Raw genomic sequence first — 19,170 nt, 5'->3', positions numbered from 1 at the left:
TGGCTGTCTTTTTGTTTCTGTCTTTTGTTTTTCCTTCCAGGTGGCTTGCATTTGGGACTGAGTGGCTGTGTTGCTGAGGTTATCAGGACCTCACCCTGATCACCTGCGGCTCGTCAGGACTCACAGCTGTGGTGCATCTATATGGATTGGAACATGGTGGCATTTAAGACTGGAGTATACAGTGTGTATTTGCCAGAGACTCGACCTTGTGACCAGACGGGTGAGATCGTCGTCTCGGGAGCCATCTCATCATCAGTGGATGCAGAGAACGTCCAGGGTTTGATGCACGGTCTGTGAAAGAGGAGGGGGTGAGGTCTCACGCTCGTCAGCACACTTCCTGAGGTACGTTAGATTTTGTGACTAACGTTTATACAGTCAGTAAATGTGGTGTCCCTCACACCTTATTATATTGAGCTGTACGTTAGTCATGTATCGGCTTCCACTGCAGTGGAGTTTTGTGAACTGGATGTTCCATGCCTGCAGGTTGGGAAGCTGATTAGTAATTAAGCCAGGAAGTGTTTGCTGTTTATGTACACCTTTGAGTGGTCTCTCTGTGTGTAGAGTGTGGACTCACATAATGGTTCCTTCTTTCACAGACTCGGTTTGTTGCGGCCACCTGGGGGGTGTTTGCGGGGTCCTTGGGTCCGAACGGCTTCTGGCTCCGGACCGTTAGCGCTGCTGGGAGCGCACCGTATCACCACCACGCCAGACCGCACACTCTTTTGTTGTTTTGTATCACATCACTGTTATGTATTAAATTCAGTTAGCCTTTGTACCGTGCTCTGCTTATTTCATACTGGGTCCTTCAAACGCTGGTTGGTTCTCCGAGCTGCGTCCGACACATAACACAGGCACCCAAATGTAAAAATTTAACTATAAACAATAAGGAAATTGAGTTAGTAACAGAGAATAAATTTTTAGGTGTTATAATTGATAATAAACATAGCTGGAAACCACATATAAATTATGTGAAATCAAAATTGTCAAAAACTATAGCCATTTTGTATAAAGCCAAAGACCTACTGCCGCAAGAAGGGTTGCTTACTTTATATCATTCTCTGATGGTACCATATATGACATATTGTGTTGAGTCATGGGGAAACACTTACAAATCAAATACCAATCCAATATTCCTTTTGCAAAAACGAGCCATACGAATCATCTGCAATAAACAATATCATGAACCAACTCATTCTCTATTTGTGTCTTTAAATTTATTAAAATTCATAGATTTGGTCGATTACATTACAATTCAAACTTTATTTCGAGCAAAAAACCAAGCCTTACCGAGACATGTCCAGAGTCTGTTCCGATTGAGGGAATCCAGATATACACTCAACAAAAATATAAACGCAACACTTTTGGTTTTGCTCCCATTTTGTATGAGATGAACTCAAAGATCTAAAACTTTTTCCACATACACAATATCACCATTTCTCTCAAATATTGTTCACAAACCAGTCTAAATCTGTGATAGTGAGCACTTCTCCTTTGCTGAGATAATCCATCCCACCTCACAGGTGTGCCATACCAAGATGCTGATTAGACACCATGATTAGTGCACAGGTGTGCCTTAGACTGCCCACAATAAAAGGCCACTCTGAAAGGTGCAGTTTTATCACACAGCACAATGCCACAGATGTCGCAAGATTTGAGGGAGCGTGCAATTGGGATGCTGACAGCAGGAATGTCAACCAGAGCTGTTGCTCGTGTATTGAATGTTCATGTCTCTACCATAAGCCATCTCCAAAGTTGTTTCAGAGAATTTGGCAGTACATCCAACCAGCCTCACAACCGCAGACCACGTGTAACCACACCAGCCCAGGACCTCCACATCCAGCATGTTCACCTCCAAGATCGTCTGAGACCAGCCACTCGGACAGCTGCTGAAACAATCGGTTTGCATAACCAAAGAATTTCTGCACAAACTGTCAGAAACCGTCTCAGGGAAGCTCATCTGCATGCTCGTCGTCCTGATCGGGGTCACGACCTGACTCCAGTTCGTCGTCGTAACCGACTTGAGTGGGTAAATGCTCACATTTGCTGGCGTTTGGCACGTTGGAGAGGTGTTCTCTTCACGGATGATGCGAAGGAGATGTGTTGCACTGCATGAGGCAAATGGTGGTCACACCAGATACTGACTGGTATCCCCCCCCCCAATAAAACAAAACTGCACCTTTCAGAGTGGCCTTTTATTGTGGGCAGTCTAAGGCACACCTGTGCACTAATCATGGTGTCTAATCAGCATCTTGATATGGCACACCTGTGAGGTGGGATGGATTATCTCAGCAAAGGAGAAGTGCTCACTATCACAGATTTCGACTGGTTTGTGAACAATATTTGAGGGAAATGGTGATATTGTGTATGTGGAAAAAGTTTTAGATCTTTGAGTTCATCTCATACAAAATGGGAGCAAAACCAAAAGTGTTGCGTTTATATTTTTGTTGAGTATAGTTTAAGAGGTTGTGCAATTTTTATGAAACCACCAGTAAGAACAAATGTAAAGGGTTTTTGTGTGTATGTGGTTGGGGTGAGGAAATGGAACAAATGTTCAACAGAGGTTAGAATGAGTAGTACCTTAGTAAGATTTAAGAAACTACTCAAAAAGAACATTATGTCTAAGTATCATAAAGAAGCAAATATAATTTGATTTATATGGAATGTTCAATTTATAAGTGGGACTTATTGTATATTTGAATGTGTGGGTATGTATATGCGTATGTAGATATATAGATATGGGTAGATGTATATGTATATAAGTGACTGTGTATATGTATGTATATATTTATGTTTGTAAAGTATATACGTAAGTATATAGGTATATATGGCACAGCCCAAGCAGAGGGTCACCCCCAAGAGTCTGGTCTGCTTGAGGTTTCTTCCTTATAGGGAGTTTTTCCTCACCACAGTTGCCTAGTGCTTGCTCTGGGGGTTGGTAAGGTTAGTCCTTACTGGCTTAAAGTGCCTTGATTCGACTTTCTTGTGATCTGGTACTATATAAATATAATTATAAGTGAATAGTATATTGATGTGTATGTCTGTGTGTCGACATGTAGTAGTGAATTTGTATTTATGTAAATATGACTGATTAGAATTGTTGGACTTGTACTACAACCCCTGGCAAAAATTATGGAATCACCGGCCTCAGAGGATGTTCATTCAGTTGTTTAATTTTGTAGAAAAAAAGCAGATCACAGACATGACACAAAACTAAAGTCATTTCAAATGGCAACTTTCTGGCTTTAAGAAACACTATAAGAATTCAAGAAAAAAAGATTGTGGCAGTCAGTAACGGTTACTTTTTTAGACCAAGCAGAGGAAAAAAATATGGAATCACTCAATTCTGAGGAAAAAATTATGGAATCACCCTGTAAATTTTCATCCCCCAAATTAACACCTGCATCAAATCAGATGTGCTCATTGACATTGACCCTATGCCATGACATTGACCCTATGTGTCTTTTTGCAAGGAATGTTTTTTGCAGTTTTTGCTCTATGGCAAGATGCATTATCATCTTGAAAAATGATTTCATCATCCCCAAACGTCCTTTCAATTGTCCAAAATATCAACATAAACTTGTGCATTTATTGATGATGTAATGACAGCCATCTCCCCAGTGCCTTTACCTGACATGCAGCCCCATATCATCAATGACTGTGGAAATTTACATATTCTCTTCAGGCAGTCATCTTTATAAATCTCATTGGAAAGGCACCAAACAAAAGTTCCAGCATCATCACCTTGCCCAATGCAGATTTGAGATTCATCACTGAATATGACTTTCATCCAGTCATCCACAGTCCACAATTGCTTTTCCTTAGCCCATTGTAACCTTGTTTTTTTCTGTTTAGGTGTTAATGATGCCTTTCGTTTAGCTTTTCTGTTTGTAAATCCCATTTCCTACAGGCGGTTTCTTACAGTTCGGTCACAGACGTTGATTCCAGTTTCCTCCCATTCGTTCCTCATTTGTTTTGTTGTACATTTTTCGATTTTTGAGACATATTGCTTTAAGTTTTCTGTCTTGACGCTTTGATGTCTTCCTTGGTCTACCAGTATGTTTGCCTTTAACAACCTTCCCATGTTGTTTGTATTTGGTCCAGAGTTTAGACACAGCTGACTGTGAACAACCAACATCTTTTGCAACATTGCGTGATGATTTACTCTCTTTTAAGAGTTTGATAATCCTCTCCTTTGTTTCAATTGACATCTCTCGTGTTGGAGCCATGATTCATGTCAGTCCACTTGGTGCAACAGCTCTCCAAGGTGTGTTCACTCCTTTTTAGATGCAGACTAACGAGCAGATCTGATATGATGCAGGTGTTAGTTTTTGGGATGAAAATTTACAGGGTGATTCCATAATTTTTTCCTCAGAATTGAGTGATTCCATATTTTTTTCCTCTGCTTGGTCTAAAAAAGTAACCATTACTGACTGCCACAATCTTTTTTCTTGATTTCTTATAGTGTTTCTTAAAGCCAGAAAGTTGCCATTTGAAATGACTTTAGTTTTGTGTCATGTCTGTGATCTGCTTTTTTTTTTCTACAAAATTAAACAACTGAATGAACATCCTCCGAGGCCGGTGATTCCATCATTTTTGCCAGGGGTTGTAGCAGGGGTGGGCGCTAATAAGCTTTGCTTCAGCCCACACTCTTTCAGACTCACTAGTTTTGTCTGTGTTTGTTTGTGGAATTGTTCATTTTTTTCTATTTGAATATTTTGTTTGCCGAATAAAAAAACTTTGTCACTTTGAAAGAGTAAAAAAAAAAAAAAAAAAAAAAATCAGTAAAGAAAAAAAATTATTTATAGGAAAACGTTCTATTTTTATTTCTCAAACAAATGTTTGGGCCTGAAAACAGTTTGGTATTATTTTCCTACTAAGTTTTGAACTTTGAGAGTGTTTACACACGAGAGAAAAGTAAGAAAGTGTTCATGCCTGATTGAGAAAGTGTGTAAACTGTGTAGTGAGGGGTTTTACAGCTTTGAAACGTCTATAATAATTGTAAAAAATAACGCTGACTACATCGCGGTTTCGCGTATTACGGGCTATTTTTTACAACGTAACTCCAGCGATTAATGAGGGACCACTGTAACACTTTATTGATTATATACTACAAAACAATTGATACGACGGCCGCTTTTGATGCTCTATTGGCATGCGTCGTGATTGGTGGAGTTCTTTTTCTTTGCCGTCTTCCCGACTTCCATGTCTTAAAATGAGGGTGTGTCTGAAGCGGAGTCTGAATATTTATGGGCGTGTTTATTATAATTACGATCGTTTCCACCCGCCGCATTTATCAAGATCACGTCAGGCGTACACCAGAAATGGGCAGGTGCGCACTGCTTGATACATGTCACGGCGACTTTGGTGTATTTCAAGTTTATGCCGTAAATTTACACCACAAGTGCGCAACATTGGTACATGAGGCCCAGTGTGTGTAAATGGAAGTCTTTAATTTTTTTTAATTGAAAAGACACATAGCTGTATTTTTATGTAAAAACAAAACTTACTTGGATTTTTGACTTATCTTTGGTGGGTAAGCACAACTTGACAGATGAGGTGTGCCTACGTAGTTGCATGTGGCACTCATCTAAAACGTACATGGTCACCGGTCGAGATGAGCTCCACTACTGAAGAAAACCCATGTAAGTTTTCTCTTTACAAAAAAATACAGTAATAAGTGTCTTTATAATGTTATAAAAGTAAAGCCTTGCATGTGTAACCGGGTGTCCCCTGCGTTGTGTTCTATTGAGTAGTGCGGGAAGGATGACAGAAGCTGGATGTGGTCTGACTGTCTTTACTCTCGCCCAGTCCAAACTGCACTGGGTCTCTCACACAGTCCAAGCTGCACTGAGTTTGCCCCTCCCCGTGCACCAGCTGCGTGCTGTGTGAGGTGCGTTCAAAGACATATGGACTTCTCACTCTTCAATGCCAAACAGGTATATATACATATAATATGAACTTATTGTACCAAAAAAATGAGTAATTTGAGTTAATTTGGCGGAATTCGACCCGGATATTATTACCCTGTTACATTCACCCCTCCTAGAATTCCACCAAATTCAACAAACATTCGTTACACACCGCAAAATTACAGACCAGACACCACAAGGATCTAATCCCTGAAATCAGACTTGAAATATATCTGACAGACAGATCAAAAGGTATTAACAGGTTGATCAGGCCTATTAACCCTCTTGGACTACAGAGGTGCAGCCTACACCCCATAACAAACTGGTCCAATCAAAATAGTGTAACGAGGCACAAAAAACAGACAACGAAGAGAACCACTTAGACCGTGGTTTCAACCCACGTTGGCAGTAACAACTCCCATACTACAGGTTTCTGAACCATCGTCTCGATAAGTCGTGTTGAGGGTCTAATAACACGTCCTGCCCTAGTAACTACTCATCCCGGGGGAGAGGTGGGGCCCAAGGGTAGTCCAGGTCCACTGTCAGGGTCAGGATTAGTCTGGTCCAAGTCAGGAGGATGGGCAGTGTCAGTCAGCAGGTCTGTGGGTATGGGGTCAGAAGCTGTAAGATGGTCAAAGACAATATCTGGTGAGCTGCCCACCAAGCAGTCAGAGGTTGGCTGAGGATCAAAGGTAACATCCTCCATCACATCTGCCACAGCACGATAGGATCTTGTGTCGACCAACTCATCAGCATCCACCTCAGAACCTTCAAAGGAGCCTCGACTACATGTTGACATAACCCACGAAGATGCATGTTCCCTTGGACATTCCGCTTGTAAGCTGTCTACGTCACTCTGGTCCAGGCTCTCAGAGTCACACTCCCCTGAGGCATCCACTGCATCAAGCTCATCGGGTCCATCGACTGGGAGAAAGTTCACATCCAATAGCAAGTTTCGGTGCACGACTTTGCAATGCCCATTGGAGTTTCTTATTTTGTAGACATGGATCTCTGGTTGTCTGTCCACGACTGTGTAGACTGTGGGCTCCCACTTATCTGCCAGTTTCTTTTTTCCACGCTCGCCCCTGTTGGCTAGCAGCACCCTGTCGCCGATCTGGAGAGCAACACCCTTGACTTTCTTGTTATACTGACTCACTTGCCGTTTCTGCTGTTGAGAGGCATGTTGTTGGGCTATTCTGGCAGCATCTGCAAGGTTTGCGAGGAGAGTACTTGAATAGGTGCTGAAATCTGCAACGCTTGAGTCATGGAGGACTGACTGGAACACGACGTCAACTGGAAGCTGAGGAATGCGCCCGAACATCAGGTAAAAAGGAGCGAAGCCTGTGGTCTCATGGGTGGTGGCATTGTAAGCAAAGGTAAGCGTCTGAATTTGCTGGGGCCACTCTTGCTTAGATCTTAGGGGGAGGGCTCTTATCATGCTCCTGAGGGTACGGTTAAAGCGTTCGGTACCCCCATTGCCCATAGGGTGGTAGGCGGTGGTATGTGACTTGGCCACCCCGGACAGACGTAGAAGCTCTGACACCAGCTCACTTTCAAAATTGGCGCCCTGATCAGAATGAACTCTTCTTGGGAACCCATAAATGCAGAACACATTGTCCCAAAGCCTCTTGGCCACTTGCTTGGCAGACTGGTTGCGGCAGGGAAAGGCGTGAGCCATCTTAGTGAAGTGGTCCATCACTACCAATACATCCACGGAGTGTTTGTTCTTGTCTTCCGCTGACCAGAAGTCAATGCAAACGAGTTCCATAGGAGCAGTTGACTTTATGCTCTCCAATGGGGCACGGGCCGCTGGTTCCGGTGTCTTGGCGAGGACGCAGCGAGGACAGCGACGGACATACTCAATGATGTCTCGTTCCATGTTCGGCCAGAAGAATCTTTGCCGGGCGAGGTGGAGAGTCCTAGTCTGGCCCTGGTGACCCGCCAAATCATGGATACCTTCCAAGGCTCTGTCCTTAAGACTCACTGGCAAAATGAACTGTAGTCTCTTAACTTTGGTCAGAGGGTCTTTACACTCACGGTACAGTATACCTTCTCTGATTCTGAGTCGGTCCCAGGACTTTAAAAGGGTAAGCTGACTGGCACCAAATCCGGACCTCTCACGTCTTGATAGGCGTATTTTGCGCATGACAAAAGGCAGCAGCTTAGACACATTAGGATCCTGACTCTGGTGTTCCTCAAGCTCGCGCAAAGTTAGAGAAGGCAGGGGTTCAGCGCCTGGAGATTGCAATGACTGCACATGCTGAATAAGATGGACAGCTTGAGTCTCAACGCCACTTTGCCAATCATCATGGTGTTGAAGTATAGCCCTGACTGCTAGAGAATTGACTGAACTCTGGGTATAACCAGTCAGCTGGTGGTACCGGATAGCCTGGTTGCACTGTAGGCCCAATCGGAAAGCATCATGCACCACATCCACCTCAGCTCCATCTGCCTCCTGGACCAACCGGCTGTATGGTTCCGTCAAGAGTCTCTCGCCGATAGGTGATGCAAAGGGTTCATGACTCAAAGCATCAGCCACAACGTTCCTGGGACCTGGGATATACTTCAGGTCAAAATCATAGGCTGAAAGCTTGGCCACCCACCTCTGTTCATAAGCATCCAGCTTAGGCTTGGTCAGCACATGACTCAAGGGATTGTTATCGGTCCATACTGTGAACCTGTGCCCCTTCAACCAGTGACTGAACTTCTCAGTGATGCTCCACTTCAGGGCCATGAACTCAAGTCGGTGGGCAGGGTATCTCTGTTGCGACTTGCTTAAGGTCTTACTCGCAAACGCAATAGGACGAGCCTTATCTTCACCGATGGGAAGTTGCGATAAAGCTGCCCCGAGGCCGTCTAGGGACGCATCAACTGACAGAATAAAGGGCTTGTCGAAGTCAGGGTGGGCCATCACAGCACATCCGAGAAGCTCACTCTTCAGCTTCTCGAAGGCCTCCTCACAGGCCGAAGTCCAGTCTGTTGGTGTCAGTTTCCTGAATGTGCCAGCCCCTTTTCTCGACTGTGGATGCCTGCCCTTTCTCATTGATCCGGATGTTAAGGCAAACAGCGGTTTGGCTATGGCTGAACATCGGGGAATGAAGCTTTGGTAGAAGAAAACCATGCCCAGGAAGGACTTCACTTTTCTCGCTGAAGGCGTACATCCATCCTCTTCCATCAGGGTCTCTTTGGGCATCCTGGAAATCACTTCCACCCTGGACGGATCAACGGAAACTCCTTTTCGATCTATAAAGTGTCCCAAAAACTTGACTGACTTGCGTAGGAGGCAACATTTCTTTGGGCTCAGCTTAAGATGGTTGTCTCTCAGCCTCTCAAATACAACATGCAATCTCTCGAGGGCTTCCTCCTCGGTTGGCGCTAAGACCAGCAAATCGTCCAGGTAACAGAGTAGGCTGGTGAAGTTGAGGTCACCAAAAATACTCAACATCATGCGCATAAACGATGCAGGGCTGTTACAGAGCCCCTGGGGCATTCTGTTGTATTCGTAGAGTCCAACTGGTGTAGTGAAGGCTGTGAAACGCTTGTCGCCTTCGCACATGGGGATGTTATAGAACCCTGAGGTTAAGTCCATCATGCTGAAGAATGCATTGCCACTGAGTGATGCAAGACAATCAGCCTGGTGTGGGAGTGGGTGTGCATCTTTCAGTGTTCGTGCGTTCAGCCATCTGAAGTCAGTGCAAATTCTCAAACTGCCATCCTTCTTCCAAACCATGACTAGGGGAGATGCATACTCGCTCACGGACTTGCGTATGATTTCTCTCTCTTCCATATCAGACAGAACTTGATGCAGTTTTTGGTAGTGGGCTGGAGGAACTCTGCGATAAGGCATACGGAAGGGTCTCTCGTCAGTCAGATGGATACGGTGGACGAAACCCTTAGCCTCCCCACAATCAAGTGGGTGCCGCGAAAAGATGGTCTCGAACTGTTCCACTAGATCCACAAGCTTTTGTTTGGAGTGAAAACTGGCCTGGCAGGAGTCGATGTCGAGGTCGCTTAAGCCCAATTTAGCGAGCCTGGCTTTGAGATCCGCTTCTGAGGCAGCTGGTTTCTTTGCATCACTGAGACCATCATTGAACGTGCTGTGGCATTGACTTAGATTCAAGTCCTCAACCGCAAGACATGGTGAAACATTTGCAATCTTAGAATTGCGCTTGAGAGTTACTGGTTGGGTTGAGAGGTTTGTGATTTTCATGGGAACCCACTTGTCACCGTACATAGCAGCGATGACGCGCCCCACCAATATGTTCCTTGGGCTGGCTTTGGAAGAACAGGGCTCCACCAGAATCGTACTGCCTGGGGACACTGGGGTGTTGTTGGGCAGCTTGCCCCACACCAGGTGTTCTTGCTGTGGGAGAAGCGTGACAGCCCGGGGCAGCTTCACTGCACCAATGACATCTGGCGAAGCCTCTCCCTTCCATCTGACTGAACAGGACATGATATCAAGAAAGTGTTCATAATCGGGGAGAGAGTACCTGCTCCCATCTGAGATGTGTCTCCAATAGTCGTCGTCATTCTTCAGAACACTCATTAGCTTTTTCAAGACATTTGAACCAATAATCAGATCATCCCTTTGGCCGGGAACAACCAGGACTGGTACAACACACTTCATTCCATATAAAGAGAGTGTCAGATCATGTACACACTTTGGGTGTGTCTGCTTTCCGCCACATCCAACCAGCAAGATCCGCTCCGCCGACTTGGGCTCTCCAGTCATGGCTCCTTTTTCCAACAGCCTGGCCTCTGCTGCCTCACTTAATGTGCAAGCCATTGACCCCGAGTCGATCATACCCTTTATCTCAACATTGTCATTTACTTGGACCTGGGTGTAGAACAACTCATTGAAGGCTGGGACCACTGCTGTCCCCTGGACCACAACTTGGTATCCCTCCGGAGCAGCAGAGCATGCGTTGACATAGAGAAGCTCCTGATCTGGTACATTAATGAGGGTTGTCTGTGCTTCACCCACACTGCCCCTCTCCGAATGTGGGTGTCCTAGTTTCCTGCAGGCTGGTGCTGGTTCACAGTGTCCTGAATCAGGTTTGGTGCCGGTCTTTGACCCCGCCGAGGGCAGTTCTTTTTCCAGTGGCCTGGGGAGAAGCATGCCAGGCAGAGATTGTTTCTCCTGCAGTGTGACAGTGTCGAGTGGGCTGGGTCATTACAGACTTTGCAAAATCTGGGAGGGCAATCAACTGTTGCATGGTGGGCTGAGCTGTATGGTTCTGAGTTATAGCGTGTGACTAGACAGTCCAATAGGCTCATCAGAGAGCGCACACCCTCTAAATCCACTGACGGTGATGTAACAATAGCTGGAGGGTTCGCCGCTGAGCTGACTGCAAACTGAGGCTGAGGTGTGGATGATATCGGTCGCTACGGGACAGGCGAGACTGTTGGCACCGCAGCATGGGCCACTGATGAGGGCTGGAGCTGCTGGTAGGGGCCCGCCCTCACCGGGGCTTGGGTAACAACAGTGGGTGTTTGGGTGGTCACCTGCATGGAGACAGGACACAATGAAGCTGGAAAACATTGTGTGCATGTGCTCACTTGTTCCCGGTGTGTACTGGGCCGCTCCTGGACCACCGCAGACTGGGAATGGCATGGAACGAGACTATTTGAGGGGAGTTGTTCATGGCTATTAGCTCTGATTTCCCTCTGGAATGTACTGATACGCTCCTGTACTTCACTTGTTGTCCACTCCTCCGCAGCTTTAAAACTCAGTCTGTTGGCGAGAACTGGATTTGGGCAGTATTTAATGAACATCATCGAGACTTCACGGCCCGGGTCCTCAACACCCCTACCATGTCTCCGTAGGCACTCATGAGCAATGTCAATAGCTTTGTTCAGTCGGATCCAGTACTCCATCACACTTTCATTTGGGAGTGGCCTAGTGTTGTAAAAGTCAGCCATGGGCATGGCGGAGTATGCTAACTCACCGAAGTTCTGTTTTAGTATATCAAATATTACACTAGGTGCCTGGGAGTCATATGGTAAGGACTGGTTGCGTAGAGTAACCTTCACCACATCTCTAGCTTTCCCAAGTAACTTAGCTAATACCTCAGATTGTTGCTGTTGTACTGGTATTGCTCTCTTTGTGAGGTAAAGCTCTACCATTTCAACCCACTCATTTACAGAACATTTGTCACTTCCATCCCCTCTGAAGACAGGTGGGTCTTTAACATCAGACTGCATAATGAGTTTAACACCAGACAGATTCAATTCAGAAGGTGTGCTGTCCTGAGCTGTTTGAAAGGTATCATTAGGCTGCGAGCGTGAGCCGATATTGCTCTGCAGCTGAGCAGCAATAGACTGACCAATTTGATTAGCTAAGTCTGATATTAAAGTGCCAAACTCAAAATCACCAGCAACACGTGGGTTCAAATCAACTTGCGGAGGCTGTACTCGAGTAGAACTGAACCTAGGCGTTCTCAACATGCCCACTCGGGGGGTCTGGGTAACATCTCTAAACCAGCCCCTCCCAATCCCCACATGTGTCTCACATGTGCCATCAGAAGCACCATCATCTGCCCCAGAATCAACTTTACTGAACATGGTGAACAAAACACAGATCAAATGTGATGTAAAAAACAAAAGTGTAGCAGATAACCACCAAAACGCTAAATCTGTCTCCAAGAGATGAAATTAAACTAAACCACAGTAACCCAAAGTCATCCAACCGCACAATGTCGAGCTAGGAGGAAACTTGTGAATAGCTGAGCACTCCTCGGTGGTCGAGTTGGCACCGACGCTTCCGGAATCCAATGGGTCACGGCACCATTGTAACCGGGTGTCCCCTGCGTTGTGTTCTATTGAGTAGTGCGGGAAGGATGACAGAAGCTGGATGTGGTCTGACTGTCTTTACTCTCGCCCAGTCCAAACTGCACTGGGTCTCTCACACAGTCCAAGCTGCACTGAGTTTGCCCCTCCCCGTGCACCAGCTGCGTGCTGTGTGAGGTGCGTTCAAAGACATATGGACTTCTCACTCTTCAATGCCAAACAGGTATATATACATATAATATGAACTTATTGTACCAAAAAAATGAGTAATTTGAGTTAATTTGGCGGAATTCGACCCGGATATTATTACCCTGTTACACATGTACACGCTGTCTTTAAAGCAGAATACTGTCATTAGATTATGGCGGAAACTCAGCTCAATGGGGAGCCCAAATCAGCACACGTAACTGTCGATTTGCTCTACGGGAATTTCAGTTGGACAGGACACCTCATCTTGACAGAACACCGGTTCAAATCCCACCCCTGCCCAGTTCACCCCTGTAACTGTGATGATTTTTATTTTTAATGTTTGCAAAGAAAGGCAGCAGAGACACTCCCACTCACTCCTGCAGAGTCTCACTGTGTTGAGAAAACTGATGAGGAATGAATACACAATATAGACAAACTAATATCCCTGTAGAAACGACATGATACTCACAATACATACAAGTGCAGATCAGGCATTTTATTGTAAAGACGTATATAAATGACAATAATAATGATATATATTAATAATCCAGTGAAATTTTATTATTGAGATATTAATCAAGAAAAGTTTGTTTCAGTGTGGAAAGTTCCCGGTTCAAACTTCACCCCGCCACATTTTTCTATGTAATGTGGAGTTGCATTAGGAACGGCATCCGGTATAAAAACTTTTACCAAATCAATATGCTGCTCCACCTCAGATCCACTGTGGTGACACTGAGTGAAAAATAAGGAAGCAGCCGAAGGGACTTACTGTTTTGCCTCTGTTGCATCTTCCTTCAAAGTAACAAGTGACAACATGAGGGCAAAGCAAACCAAGTATACATCGACCACTTAACCTGATCTACAATTGTGTAAAAATGATAAGCTAGGCTGCTTTATTTGCTGAATATAGCAACAAATCTTTTTGAATGATTAAAGCAATCTACAGATGGGCTGTTTGGTCTTGAACCCAGAATATACATTTGTTTGTAGTCAGGTCGATGTAGTCTTTGTTGTGAGTTCAGGTGCAAATTTTAATAGAAGACAAAATGTCTGAGGCAACACAGAATGTTTAGTCTGCCTTTGTCTGCATCAAGGCAGCACCATTGTGTTTATGAGCATCAAGAGGAAGAATGTAACTGTGGGGAGCAGGGGGTGGGGGGAACGAGTTCTTCTTGTCAGCCCCCACTATTACTGACATTCATCTAGACCAGCGTTTGAGTCTCTGGGTGTCCCTAAAGTCCTAAGTGCAAGAGAGACAGACAGTCTGACTGTGTTCCTGCCATCCTCCCAGCAATGACCCTTCACATTCATATGGCCCCAGAAAGACCTCTGCTTAAATGCCTGCATGACGGATCAAGGACATATACTAGGAGCTCATATGAATTTGGATATTTGTTTTTGTCCTGCCAAAGTCCTTTTCCAATTCACTAATTGCATTCCATGTCAGCTGATGTCTGCTGAATCCATTGGAAACTTTTGTGCATGGTCAAAACTTTGATCAGACATCAGGTGGAGAGCTCATTTCTAACATCCATCCAAAATAGACCTTCCTTTTGGCAGCTCTTATTTGGTGTTTCAACAACATAATCATACACCTGCTCCTATGTGTTTTTCTTATAATCCCATCTATATGTAACACCACAATACACATTAGGATGTGGTCACATCCTAGAAGTTTTGAACATGTCCAAACCTCTGTTGAGATCTCATCTCTCCAAGACTAATGATCTTAATGCCATCGCTCCACACACCTTGCAATGCAATTGCAGCAAAACTAGCATTTATATGACTTCATCGTGTATTGAGGGACAGGCTAAAGGTTGACTTTATTTTCTAAACATAAAACTACCCAACCATTTTCTGTCAGCTCGGCATGGACACACTGTGGGGGTATTTTAGTCTCCACCTTTCTCCTCTCACTCTCCTCAGGGAGTCCCCACTTCATAATTAGGTGTCATTTTGCCAAAATGGAAAAGGACAAGAAGTCAATAGTTATCTTCTCTTTCTCTGGCAATCTTTTTAAAATGATTCAATTTCTGTGATTTTCATTTGAATTGTCATGACCTATAAATGAGGTCACATCACACTTATATTTTCCACAGCTGTTTCTTTCTCATCTTCAGAGAAGAGAAGTCATTATTAGCTCACTTCAAGTTGCCAAGACTGAGAACAGTGCTCATAACTGATCTCTTGCGTTTAGTCTTGTAACAAACTGCTTTTGGATGGAGAAGGAGTGCGGATGTGTAGAGAACAAGTGCTTCTTAGTAACACTATGACTGAGGATCTGGGAGAATAGTCACGTTTCATTCAACTCAAGCATTTACAGGTCATTTAAAACTTTATCTAATGGCACTAATAGACAGCAGGCAGTGAAGAGGTGCTAATTTGATTGAATAATGTGGATAATTAACTTTTAATAAGGAAACTCCGCACATGGACGTCTTGTCTCACTATGCCATTTGTTATGCACATACAGCTGCAGTTATTTCTAGAAGCAAACGATTTCACAAGCACCTCTTAAAACATTTGTCACAACAAAAGGCCGCTTATCATGTGTGCATGCCTGTGTTTGACCTCCAGTGGAGCCGGCTGCAGCTGGGAGGGCGTGTCAGATGAGAGAGGAAGCATGCAAATTCCTGGCAGCCTTGACAAAGCCTTGCTTTGGGTAGGCAGAATTTGCACACATCCAGGATCTGCATCAGTAGGTGGACCCGATGGACTACACCCAGCCAATTATACTGGACAGTCCTGTCTTTTCCCCCAAACTTTCTAAATAATGTAAACAAAGCTGCAAATAAGTCATGAAAATTTACCTGCAAATAAGTTATGAATGCTGGTAGATCATTGGGATAGAATTTGGGCTGTGAATATGTAGAACTGGGGTTGTTTCCCAGTCAGGCCGCTCGGCTGTGTCCACCTGACGGTGGAATGCATAGGACTGTGCACACAGTTATCTGTGTGTCTTTGACCTGCACAATGCAGCATAATTATTCACTATTGCATAAACAATATGAATTTAAGGCAGCATGGTGGATTAGTGGTTAGCACTGTTGCCTCACAGCGAGAAGGTCGTGGGTTCAATTCCCATGGCCTTTCTGTGTGGAGTTTGCATGTTCTCCCCGTGTTTGCGTGGGTTTCATCCGGGTGCTCCGGTTTCCTCCCACATCCAAAGACATGCGGGTTAGGTGGATTGGAATCTTTACAATTGTCTGTAGGTGTGTGTGTGGGTGTGTCTGTGTTTGTTTGTCTATTTGTGGCCCTGCGACAGACTGGCGTCCTGTCCTGGGTGTACCCCACCTCTCGCTCTATGTCTGCAGGGATAGGCTCCAGCCCCCCGCGACCCTTAATTGGACTAAGCGGTAGGAGATGAATGAATGAATGAATATGAATTTAACAAAAATTAAACATCTGAAACAGGAGATTTTTGTTTTGTTCTTTGTTTTTAATAGCCAGCATTTGAGCACGTTCAGTTGTGTGATAGAGTTTGTGCCTAATGAAAGCCCCTTTCACACTGGGCTTGCATACAGTTACATTGTGATGCGTATAGAGTATGCTGGAAAATTGCGCTGCTTTGGCGTAGTTCCTGTGTAGGCTGTTGTGTGTTTGTGTGTGTTTGCATTCCTAGTCTTCCTTTCAGTTGCTTACTGCCACATATGTAACCCTCATCGCTATTTTTCTGCCTCTCAGTCCACTCCTGCCAACTTTTTTTTTACATTGTGTAACTGCGCTCCGCTCTCAAAACGGTACATGAACGGCACTCACTTTTCCAGACATATAGCAGGGAATGGCTGCATTGTTGCACGCAGCGAGAGAGAAAGACCTTGCACGCAGATGGGAAAGACTGGCTCCATGATGCTACAGACTGACACGCAGATGGGATTTGATACATTGGAAAAAGTGAGAAGACATTATTTTCAGGCGTTAATGGATTTTATTAACGTGCCACAATCTTCAGAGAACTGGAGGAGGTGAAAGAAATCTGCATGCTGCAGCGTGATCTTTGCATGAGAAGTGGATGTGGAAATGTCTTTTGCTAGCGATCGGTCCGTGAGCAGGGGTTAATGGACTTTTTATTTAACTTGCCACAATCTTGAAAGAACTGGAGGAGGTGAAAGCAAGCGGTGCTGCATCTGGTGGTCACGCGCAATCCGTCCATGAGGAGTGAATAGTGAACGGTGGACATGTGCTCTCGCTGGTGTCATGTCCTCTGAACATGGAAGCTTGGCTCACCTCTTCTGTGGTTTTGAAGCTTCACTGCAAGCAAAGTGTATGTATTGATAAAAGGATTTTTTTTTTGCCCTTATACAGCCAGTAACACATGTAAAAACTTAATTTACCAACTGATGTCCACATCATGTTGCCACCCACTATAAACTCCATATTTACGCCTCTTAGTAAACCACTCGCAAATCTGTCCACCACAGCACACACGTTTGGACTGCCCATGCAACTGAGCACTCAATATCTGGGAACTTAGTAAATCAGATCCTGTGTGTTCTGTCCACACCAGATTATCGAGCATCATGCCTGCATGTTCCCTCTGCGCCAGATTATCTAGCCTCCTGCCTGCTTTCTCAAATTGTTTGTGTGTTTTCCTCTGCTACTAATCTATACTCCTATACTTCTATACTTCTGTGTTTCCTGAACACAGCCTGACAGTTCTGGGTTTGGTCAGTTAGTATGACAGATCTTTGTGTATTGAACCTCTGCTTGCATTTTTGGATAACTCTTCTGGTGATGGGCAGCATGGTGACTTAGTGGTTATCATTGTTGCCTCTCAGTATGAACTGATTCCCACCTGTGGCCTTTCTGTGTGGAGTTTGCATGTTCTCTCCATGTTTGCATGGGTTCCCTGCAGGTGCTCCAGCTTCCTCCATCTAAAGACATGCAGGTTAGGTGAACTGGGAACTTTAAAAATTGTCCAGGTCTCCCTTGTAAAAGAGATCTTGATCTCAAGGGCACTAACCTGGTTAAATAGACGTAAAAAATAATAATGAGTAGGTTTGTAATGAATACACTTCATATTTGTATATACAATGGAACTAAATTAAACAACTGTTAAATAAAAGTAAATATTCATGGTAAAATGCCAACATTTTTTCTGTTTTACTGCGTCACCTCAGGGAGCTTTGATGGCTGCTCTCTATTTGCACACTGTGGCATATTAGCACAGATATGTTTGCTAACCAGAAAATCTCTTAACTGAATTTGCTTCTATATGGTACAGCATTCTTCAGCTGTGAAAGGGGTTGGGAGACAATGATCAGTTTATTTAGTTTTATTAGTTTTACAGTTTATTATATTTATTTATGCCGAGAACATGCACATGACTTCAAGGATGAATCCAACACATTTGCACTCAGTGTCCTGTTTTGCTCAGATTATGCACTCTGGAAATAACAAAAAAGCAGTTGGACACATCCCCCAAATTTATATGCATGTTGTGATTTACACTGTTAATGATCATCAAGATAGGGCCCCAAATTAAATATTTGTATCACATTGTACGTGTGCTTGAAATGGCAACATCAACCTTAACTCCTAAAGAAAACAAAAGGGTGTGCCAGCAGTGAGAACTATCACCACCCCCACCCCCCGGGTTACCACCAGACACAGATGAACAAAGGGCAATATTGTGCACCGGTCACAGCTGCTCCAAGGACATCAGTCTGCTTTTTGTACTTTCCCTTCATCACAGAGAAATAGAATTTGATACCGTCTCCCGTGAGCACTAGCAGTACTGAGCAATGACGGGACTGTTCACCGCTCACTCTACGTCCATCCTCGGGGAAATTCCAGATAACCAGACCACACCTGCTCAAGATCAGTTTTTGCTTGTTTCCCTGTTGGAGAGCCAAGGGTTTATCCAGTTTGTGATAGGGCTACATGATATCTAAAAAAAAAATCTGACATTATGATTTTTTTTTTCTTTTGCCCATGGCGATATATATTGTGATATATAAATATCTTGCAGGATTTTTTTTTAAGATACAATGAAAACGCCTGTAAAAGCTGTAGTACATATGCCAGGCCTGTATGTGGAGCTGTTACACTTCCAATGTGGAAGCATTTTCTAGAATTTTCACAAAAACAGAAGAAGATGGGAAGTAGGAACTAATCAATGTAGCAGCAGAAGCTACAACTTTTCCAAAGCGGCACACTGAGTAAAATGAAGTATTTTAAGAGAAGGACTTATTGTGTATTTAAAGTGAAGCAGTGTGTTTGGGTACTTAAAAAAAAAAAAACACACTGCTGTGTGTTAATCCATTGGCTGATCCACAAC

This window comes from Thalassophryne amazonica, chromosome 2, assembly GCF_902500255.1.
Source record: "Thalassophryne amazonica chromosome 2, fThaAma1.1, whole genome shotgun sequence".
NCBI classification, from domain to species: domain Eukaryota; kingdom Metazoa; phylum Chordata; class Actinopteri; order Batrachoidiformes; family Batrachoididae; genus Thalassophryne; species Thalassophryne amazonica.
Note: the sequence above shows the minus strand (reverse complement) of the source record.